Raw genomic sequence first — 9,326 nt, forward strand, 5'->3', positions numbered from 1 at the left:
TCTTCGTTCTCAATCATATTCAATCGATATAAAATTTGTATATCCATTAAATGCTTAACATCGTTTAAAAAATGGTTCCATATCATTATTTTAGTGATAATAATTAAATGTGAAATCAATTTAGATTTACTAATAATATTATAAAAATAAAAAGTAAATTAAATCAAATTGAGAAAACTTTAAAAAAAATTAAATAACTTGATGAAAATTTCTGAAAGTTTTGGTACAAGATACCTTGACTCCTATTGTAGTTCATATCTTGTTAGAATTATTAGAGTTACAACTTAGGGTTAATATTTGCTACATTGACAATGTATTGTTTTTATTTCACAAGCATGTTGTATGTCTCTCTTTTTTTTAAAAAAAAAATATTTATTATATCTCTAGGACATTTGTCAACCCCTGATGTTTCTCGTGGGGTATATTTTTCTCATAAAACAAATTGATACATTTGAAATTTAAATTTGTCAATATATAACCCCATTTTTAAGTGCTTGGCACCTAGTATCAAATTTTACAATTCAATTTTATATTAGATTAGATACTTTTAAAGAATTTATTTTGGTTCAAGTAATCACAAATTATAATTCCGAATAAAATTATAAATTGAATTCATAATACAATCGTTAAAGATTTTCAATATAAACATTACCTACCTTTCCTTATATATATAAATCCATGATGTTGATCAATGATTCCATGACCCAAAATTCAACTGTACTAAATTATGGGGACCATATTTCATTTACTAACTTGACTCCAATTATACCATTAGAGGGTCGTGTACTCTTGTTGTTGAAGTTGCATTACTAAATCCAGCACCCCATCACTGTCACAATGACTAAAAAGCTTTAGAAACTTAGAGACTTAATTTCTCTATTTTTATAATTTTATTAGTAGGCCTACAATCATGATATATTTATTTGTTGCTGTTAAAGCTATAAAGTGGAAGTCATTCTTTTTACTGTTTTTCGATGGTATAATTAGAGTGATAGGATAAGAATACATAAAATTATCAATAAAAAATTTACATATCAATTGAATATTTAAAACCATTTAAAAGTTATTTCAGGTCATTATTTATTCTTTTTTTTTTTAATATTAATCCCATCATAAGTTCTCATCATATTTACTTTTTTTGATACAATGCCTAAAATTAACTATTGCCCCTCCCAACCCTTAAATAGGAGAATAATGCATTTCAGCGCAATCAAACCCTCGCCCTACTAATAATGTTATAAGTCATGTTAAAGTAAAAATAAAAAAATATTAATTTCATTATAGGTTCTTATTACATCTGCTCTTTTTGATACAATGCCTAAAACTACCAATAGCTCCTCCCAACCCTTAAATATCAAATATTAAATTTCAATAGTGTAGAAAACTAAAGCCATAATTAAACCTAAACATGTTCAAGAATCATGCTTTTCGTTCAAGCCCAAGATTTGTCCAAAATTTGGGAGAGTTAGGACATACATATTAGAATTGAAAAATGGGTTAAGATAAAAACATTAGACCCGTTTAAAATATGGGATGATTCAGTCTCTAAAATTCAAAATATGAGCTCGATTTAACTCTTTTTGCAGTTTGTAATTTTTTCTTTTATATATTATGAAAAATAGACATAGTATACTATAATGTAAATACTAAAAATATATTAAGTTATTTTTGTTTATAAATTTTAAAAAATAATAAATATATAAAGATAGCAAAAGATATATATAATTACTAATTAATGGATTAATATATCATTTGCTACTCGAGCTTGATACTTGTTTCTTATGTGGTACCTGTGTTATTTTGGTCCAATTGAGTATCTATATTTGACAAAAGTTATATATTTTGGAATCCAAAGATAATGGTACTAGCATTTAGTGCTTAATTCGGGTTTTCAAGGTTGATTTTATGAAAGTTAATTGTTAATATAATTATTAGGTTTGAATTTTTTATGATTTTGTTGATATAATAAATTTAGTGCTAATTGTGAGTTTGTTTAATTTTGCATTTAATTTGTCAAATATAGTCTGATGGATGTGATTTAATTTGGGTTTTAGGGTTAATTTGATGAAAGTTAATTGTTAATTTTATTAGCTAATTATGGATTTTTATGAAATCAACTTTAAAATCTGAATTGAACACCAAAAAGTTAACAATGTTACCTTTATGTACCAAAATATATAACTTTTATCAAATACAAGAAACGTATCAGCTAATAATATATTAAATTCGGATTTGTCCTCAATGATGCCTAGCTTTGGCCGGCTGCCCCTACTCTCAACATTAACTCATCTAGATCATCATAGGGATACAAAATTACGAATCCTCTTTTAATATCTTCATCAAAATGCATTATTTTTCTAAGGTTACCTATTTGTAAGGATTTGTTTGTTTTTAACAATACTTAGATAGCAAGTATGGGCAAAAAGATTACCATAAGAACAACACAAATCATTGGGGGTGGGATTTGGTAAATTGATGGGGAAATGCTTATTTTATTTAGTTTTCCTTTTTGCATTTTGTTGATTGGGGTCAATTTTTTAGGATTTTAATACATAATTTTGTGCTTGACTTTAATATATATTTAATATAGTTTCTGTGTTATTTTTTAGTTAATGTTATATTTGTATTTAACAAAATGTATATATTATGTTGTTAAAGGTAACAATGATATATTTTTTTGTGTATTTAATTCGGGTTCTAAATTTGATTTCATGAAAATTTATAATCAGCTAATAGTATTAGTAATTAACTTTCGCCAAATTAACCCTAAAACCAAAATTAAACACTAAAATATTAACATTGTTACTTTTAAGTACCGAAACATATAACTTTTTGTCAAATACAAGTATTAAATTGGACTAAAAAATAACACAAATACTACATTAAAAAAATGTCAAACTCCTATTTATGATTCGAGTGCGCTAAAGCGTGTTATCCTCTTATTTATGAATTGAAAGACGAGCTATGAGTAGTTCTAAACATTACGTAAAAAAAACAGGAAGCTATTATAAAATTGTTAAAAGAAATCTTAATTTTCATAAGCAACGGCTTTATATTCTTCCATATACCTGTTGAAACACTAATTAAATGATAGTTATGCCCCATTTTTGAGGTAAAATTAAACCCAAAATTCAAAAGTTTTACATCATTTTTTTTAATGATATGCAAAGCTCTAACATCCCATGTGACTATCACCTTTTGTAGGGCCCCAGTTTCTATCTTATTTTCCCTCTTTCTGCATCTTTGTCATTCTATTTGCAAGTGGAAGACTTGCTTGTTGGCTTTGCTTTTAGTTTAATTTAAACAAATAGAATTCAAGCTCAAAATTGACTAGGTTATGGCATCTCATTTTAATTTTTTTCTTTTTACTTAGATTTGGTGTTTAATAGAATCTTGACTTCAAAACATTAATTTTTTTATTTACAAAACTCCAACTCTGATAACATCATATGTTAAGAGCCTATTTGAAATTTCAGAGCTAGGAAAGTGACCCTAGATTGCCTTATGGAATGGTTCCTACATTCAACCACTGCTTTTATGGATAGTAGTTTATACTTAAAAATACCCTTTCCAACAACAACAAACGATATGTTGGAAAATGTGTTTCTGAGAAAATATTTTAATGAAACTTTAATTAGAAGAAATGTTATAAAACTAGGATGATCAAAACTAAATTCTAAAATTGAACATAGCATAAGGACCAAAACCAGAATTTTACCCTTTTTATCTAAACTTTTCGTATTTTTAGGGTCATGGATCTTCTTTCTTTGTTTGAACATTCTCCATTTAAATTATTATTGAAAGAGAACAACATTGTTCAATTTCATACCTTTTATTTTAGTACTCTACTTTGTAGGCCAGAAAATAACAAGAGCAAATAAACTGATTTAAGTAATCAGCATGGTGAAGTAAGAAATTTTTTAGGACCAAAATTTTATTATAATTTTATAATAATAAAAATGTAATTTTACCTTTACTAATTAAAATTTTAAAAATTTTAAAGGACTTAAATGAAAGATTTTCCATTTTAAGGGGGAGTGGCCCCTGCCAAGCCCCTTAGATACGCTCCTGGTAATCAAATATTTAATATTGCAACTTGATGAAGACAAGGGATTTGAGTCAATTTCAAGTTCGAATTATTGCATGTTTAAACAATTTTGAGTTATTTTATTAAAATTATTTCAATTTTGGATCATTTCGAATTGGTTGTAATAATTATTTGTTTGAGCTGTTTTAAATCTGGATAATTTTGGACAATTGTAATGGCAATTGTTCTTTTTTTATATTCTTAATGCCCGTTTTATAGTCCATGTTCATGGTTTGTAGTTGCCATTTCCAATATGTCGTCTCCAAGACTAGAACTTATGTTCTCTCTTAGGCAACTCACCTAAAATGTGAAATTTAAATTTTGGACCTTTAAAGTTTTAAATTAATATATAATCAAATTGCACTTTGACCCCTTAAAATGATAAAAAAAATGATTTAATTATTTAAAAAATTATAAAAATATAAGCTTTTAAAATAGTAAAATTGTATTTTAACTCTCAAAAAATTATAAAACTTAATTCTGGCCTCAAAAACTCTTATCTTTAGGTATGTAATGTACTCAATACTTATTGGTATTGTAATAGCACAAGATATAGCATTTAATTTTATATGAATCACATTTAATGGACTCAACCATCACAATTGAGAGGCTGCATGTCCTACTAAAATGAAGCACTAACGTAAGTACCAATTGAGGAAGAGTTGGGTTTATTGTTTTCTTGCCACATTGTTGAGAAAAAAAAGGACAATAGCCAATTGTGGTGTCTATGGCTTTCAACTCTTAAATTTCATATTCCAAAAAGGGGAAAAAAACGAAACATGCCAAAAAATCATTAATTGCACTAGTGGTTCTTAAATTAGGATTGATATTAAATTAATCTCGAATTTAGGTTTAAAATTTAGAATTTAAATTAAAATTTAAAATATTAATATTACAACAACGAATGGTAAGAGTCAACTTAAATCTAATTAAAATATATTTAAAACACGTGAACTTTATTTTAATATGTAATGTCATTGGATACAATTCTATTCGTGACATTTAGATTTTAATCATTTTTACATAAAGTACCAACATATGAGACACCGTTTTTAGTTTACTTAATGTATACATAAATAATTATAATACTCCAATATAAAAATAAATAATTTTTGTTTCAAACGTACGTGTATAATTAAAAAAATAAAATTTCAGTTTCATTGCTCCAAATCAAATCATAAAGTAAGCACATCTGTACTTATAATTCGATACACTTATTTTAAATATTTTTCCATATCGTAAAATCTTAATTAGCAAATTACTAATAGTGTGAAAGCTATTCAGCAATTTGGGATAAGACTGATGGAGAATCGAATAGAGAATTGGTAGATTGGCAGGTGAATAACAACACATACTTTAACTAGATTAATGAGAAATCTCTCACTGAACTAGTTCAAATAGACCTTCGTTTGTAATGGCACTGATTGGTCTTTGTGATTGATATGTATTATCTCTTAAAAAGAAAAAATTGGAAATTTTAAACCCACCAGCATTAAGGGTTGCACATGGGACTAAATCCCAACAACATTAATTAAATGCTTAAAAATTGATCGCAGATTGAATCCACCACTAATTAAGGAAAATGTCCCCCTTTTTAGGGTCCCACTAATCATCTCAATTACCACCTACTTCCTCGATAGAAATTCCAGGGACCTTTTCATAATCCACTCATACAAAACTAACTTAAAAAACCCAGAATTTTTAAGCCAAAAAAACTGGAAATCTCCAACAGCATTTAGAATGTAAAAGGTATGAATGAAGCAAGGGAGAATTGATTATGAATGGCTAAATGATGATAAAGTACATGTAAAATGTTCATGAGAATATACTATAAAAAAAATAAGAGAGAATAATAACAATAATAAAAAGAAAAAAGCCCACAAACTAGAAGCAAGCTAGCAACATGAAGCAAGTGTTGCTTGTTGCTACCATTGTAAGGGCTTTAGATGACTATGGTTTTTCTTTTTTTTGCAACTTCATCCCCTATACATACAACTTTCCTTTCAACCTAAACTCTTCTCTACTTTTTATTTTTCACAACTCCAAATATCAAATAATTTATGGGAGAGAATTTCTCCTCTTTTTTGGGGGTTTTTTTTTAATCAAGGTTAGAGGGAAATTCTTGAAAGAATCAATAGAAAGGTGGCGGTGGAGGTGAAGCGTATGATACTCCGATTACAGGTGGCAGTGGCCCTTCGTATACGGGAGCCGGTGGAGGTGATGGTGGTGGAGGTGAATGATAATGGATTGGTGGGGGTGGGGGTGAAGGTGATGGAGGTGGTTTGTAATGAATTGGGGGTGGGGGTGATGGTGATGGTGGTGGGGGTGGGGGTGATGGCGTGTACTCTACACACGGTGCTGGTGGTGGTGGTGGTGGAGGTGGCTCAATACATGGAGGAGGTGACGGTGGTGGTGGTGAGTGAACTGGAGGAGGTGGGGAATAAACAGGAGGTGGTGGCGGTGGTGGAGATAAGTATGGATAAATTGGTGGAGGAGGTGAATGTGGTGGTGGTGGTGGAGAATGTACCGGAGGTGGCGGTGAATGGTGTGGCGGTGGCGGGGAGTTATAGTAGTAAGGAACTGGTGGAGGTGGGGAAAACAATGGAGGTGGTGGAGGGGGTGAATTTGGTGGTGGAGGAGGTGGAGACCTCACACAGTATACTGGTGAAGGTGGTGGAGGAGATGGTGGAGGTGGTGATGGATAAGTAGGTGGCGGGGGTGATGGTGGAGGTGGGGATGGAGGTGGTGGTGGTGGAGAGTAAACTGGTGGAGGTGGTGAAGGCGGTGGAGGTGAGGGGGTGGTGGTGGTGGTGGTGGTGGAGGTGAATAAACAGGTGGCGGGGGCGATGGTGGAGGCGGAGGAGGAGAGTACACAGGTGGCGGCGGAGGTGGAGGTGGTGAAGGGGGAGGGGGAGAGTATACTGGCGGCGGCGGCGGAGGTGGTGATTGTGGAATAAAAACGGGCGATGGGGTGGCGGTGACAGCACAACAACCGGCGGCGGAGAAGGCGGAGGAGGAGACGGCAAAGAAGGAACAAAAGGAGCACATCTAAATGAATTACAATCCACCGGTCTAGACAAGAAAGACCTACATTGAGCAGCACTCCGTTGTAAAGGCCTCGCCGGCAAACAGTTCCTCCTATCGTCAAAAGCACGTAACCCCAAACAAACCGGCGGTTCTCCGGTGAAGAAATTATACGAAAACGTGAAATTCTCCAACTTCGGCAACCGACAAATACTTGCTGGAATCTTCCCAGACAACATATTATGTGCCACATTAAGCTGTTCAAGACTCACCATTCCCCCAATTTGCTCCGGCAAAGTACCCATTAACTCATTAAAGCTAACATCAAAAACAGTCATATTTCTCAACCCCCCAATTTGCTCCGGCAGACAAGATCGAAACCCATTGTTCATTAAAATTATCTCTTCAAGACTCGTCATGTTCCCAAGACTCGCCGGCACACAACCGTGAAACTTGTTATTAGCCAAAACAATAACAGAAACCGGCGAGTTACCAAAATTATCCGGTAGATTAAATCTAAACCGGTTATGATTAATAAAAATAGCATCCAAATCTTTATCAAAGAGCTCTTTGGGTACAGTTCCTTCAAATTCATTAAACCTCAAATCCAAAAATTTAAGTAAAGGCAGCTTAAGAATCACTTCAGGGAACTTACCGGCGAACCGATTGTTGCTAAGATCCAACTCGAACATCAGCTTCAACTTTATAAACTTATGCGGAACCGTACCACAAAACCGGTTCGAGTTTATATGAAACAATGCCAGATCGGTGAGTAACCCAAGCTCCTCCGGCAAGTATCCGGCAATATCTCCATGGTTTAAATCAATACCGGCGACGGTTTTGATTCTCTTGTTATCAAGCGCTGGAGCACAGTAAACACCAGTATAGTCACACACCTCGGATCCAACCCAATCGGCGGTGAGATTAAACGGGTCGGAAAGAATCGCTTTTTTCCAAGCTTGTAAAGCTATATAAGCGTTTCGCAACCTCGGGTTTTCAAAAACCAGTGACGGGTCGACGGTGACGTTCTCCCCTCTGTCACCGAACTCATCTCTGTAATAAAGCAGCTGTCGTTGCTTTATGTACGACACTTCCTTGTCGGTAAGTCCGCCATGGCTGGAAGCATAATGCTCATCGCATGAACATAAGGATACAAAAACTGAAACTAAAAGAAACAAAAGGTAACAAAAAGAAGAATAACAATGGAGGTCGATAATGTTCGTCTTCTTCATTTCACATGAGACATCTGATATTAAAAATGCCACCTTTTTTTGAACTTTTTTTGAACAAAAGCTTGGGTTTGTGCAGAAAACACGAATTTGGGGTTTCAATTTGGAGATCTGAAGAAGGAAATGTAGAGAGAAGGAGACAAAAGAGAGAGCGATCTTGGGTTTTTGGAGTATGGAGATGTGTGTATGGGAGAGAAGATAAATATAAATGTAGGATTTCTGTAAAGCTGTTATAATAAAATATATTATTTAGATTTAAGGTCTAATATTATCTTTAGCCCTTATATTATATTAAAATTTGATATCTAGTCCTTTTACTTCAATTTTGGGATAATTTTAAATTTACAATCTTATAATATTATTATAGGTTCGGAAGGACAACACTATTACTTCGTATCATTGAAGTAACATTATAATTATTTTATCTTTTTATTCAATTACACAATTAAGATCATATGAAAATTAGTCATTGTCTTGATTTGGATGGAATAATGATTAATCATATATTTATTTAGCATGGATTCGAATGGTATTATCCTATCCCTTACTCTTAATATTATATTAAAAAAAAAAGAAAATCAAACATTCGTTAAAGAATTATAGGTATCCTATAAGAATGTGTCATATATTATGTTGTTATTAGCAACTTTTTATTTTGAGATGAATTTGAAGGAAATTGATAGTTCAAGTATCAAAATAAAAAAAATCATGTACTAAAGTGAAAATACGAGTATAATTTAAAAGTTAAATCGTGGCCTAAACTTGAATAAACCACTTTTATCACTTTTAACATATTTGTAACATGACAAAAAATGAATGACCAAATTACGTAAAATTAAAATAGGTAGATTAAATTTCGAATTTAAACATAGTAAGAAGGACCAAAACCAAAATTAGAGCATTAAATTCAAAGTGAGAAACATATAATAAAAAAGGGACAGCTAAATCACAGCTCAAAGCCACCAGCCACCAGGTCCTTTTATTTC

General features: G+C 32.0%; 1 pseudogene across 1 annotated transcript; it reads right to left on the reverse strand.

The window, feature by feature from the left end:
* Positions 1-5,888: 5,888 nt before the first annotated feature.
* LOC107932992 (leucine-rich repeat extensin-like protein 3) lies at positions 5,889-8,523 on the reverse strand (annotated as a pseudogene). The gene has a single exon (XR_005915877.1). The product of XR_005915877.1 is annotated as a leucine-rich repeat extensin-like protein 3 (transcript).
* Positions 8,524-9,326: the final 803 nt, after the last annotated feature.

The sequence above is a fragment of the Gossypium hirsutum genome, chromosome D07, assembly GCF_007990345.1.
Source record: "Gossypium hirsutum isolate 1008001.06 chromosome D07, Gossypium_hirsutum_v2.1, whole genome shotgun sequence".
In the NCBI taxonomy this organism is placed as follows: Eukaryota; Viridiplantae; Streptophyta; class Magnoliopsida; order Malvales; family Malvaceae; genus Gossypium; species Gossypium hirsutum.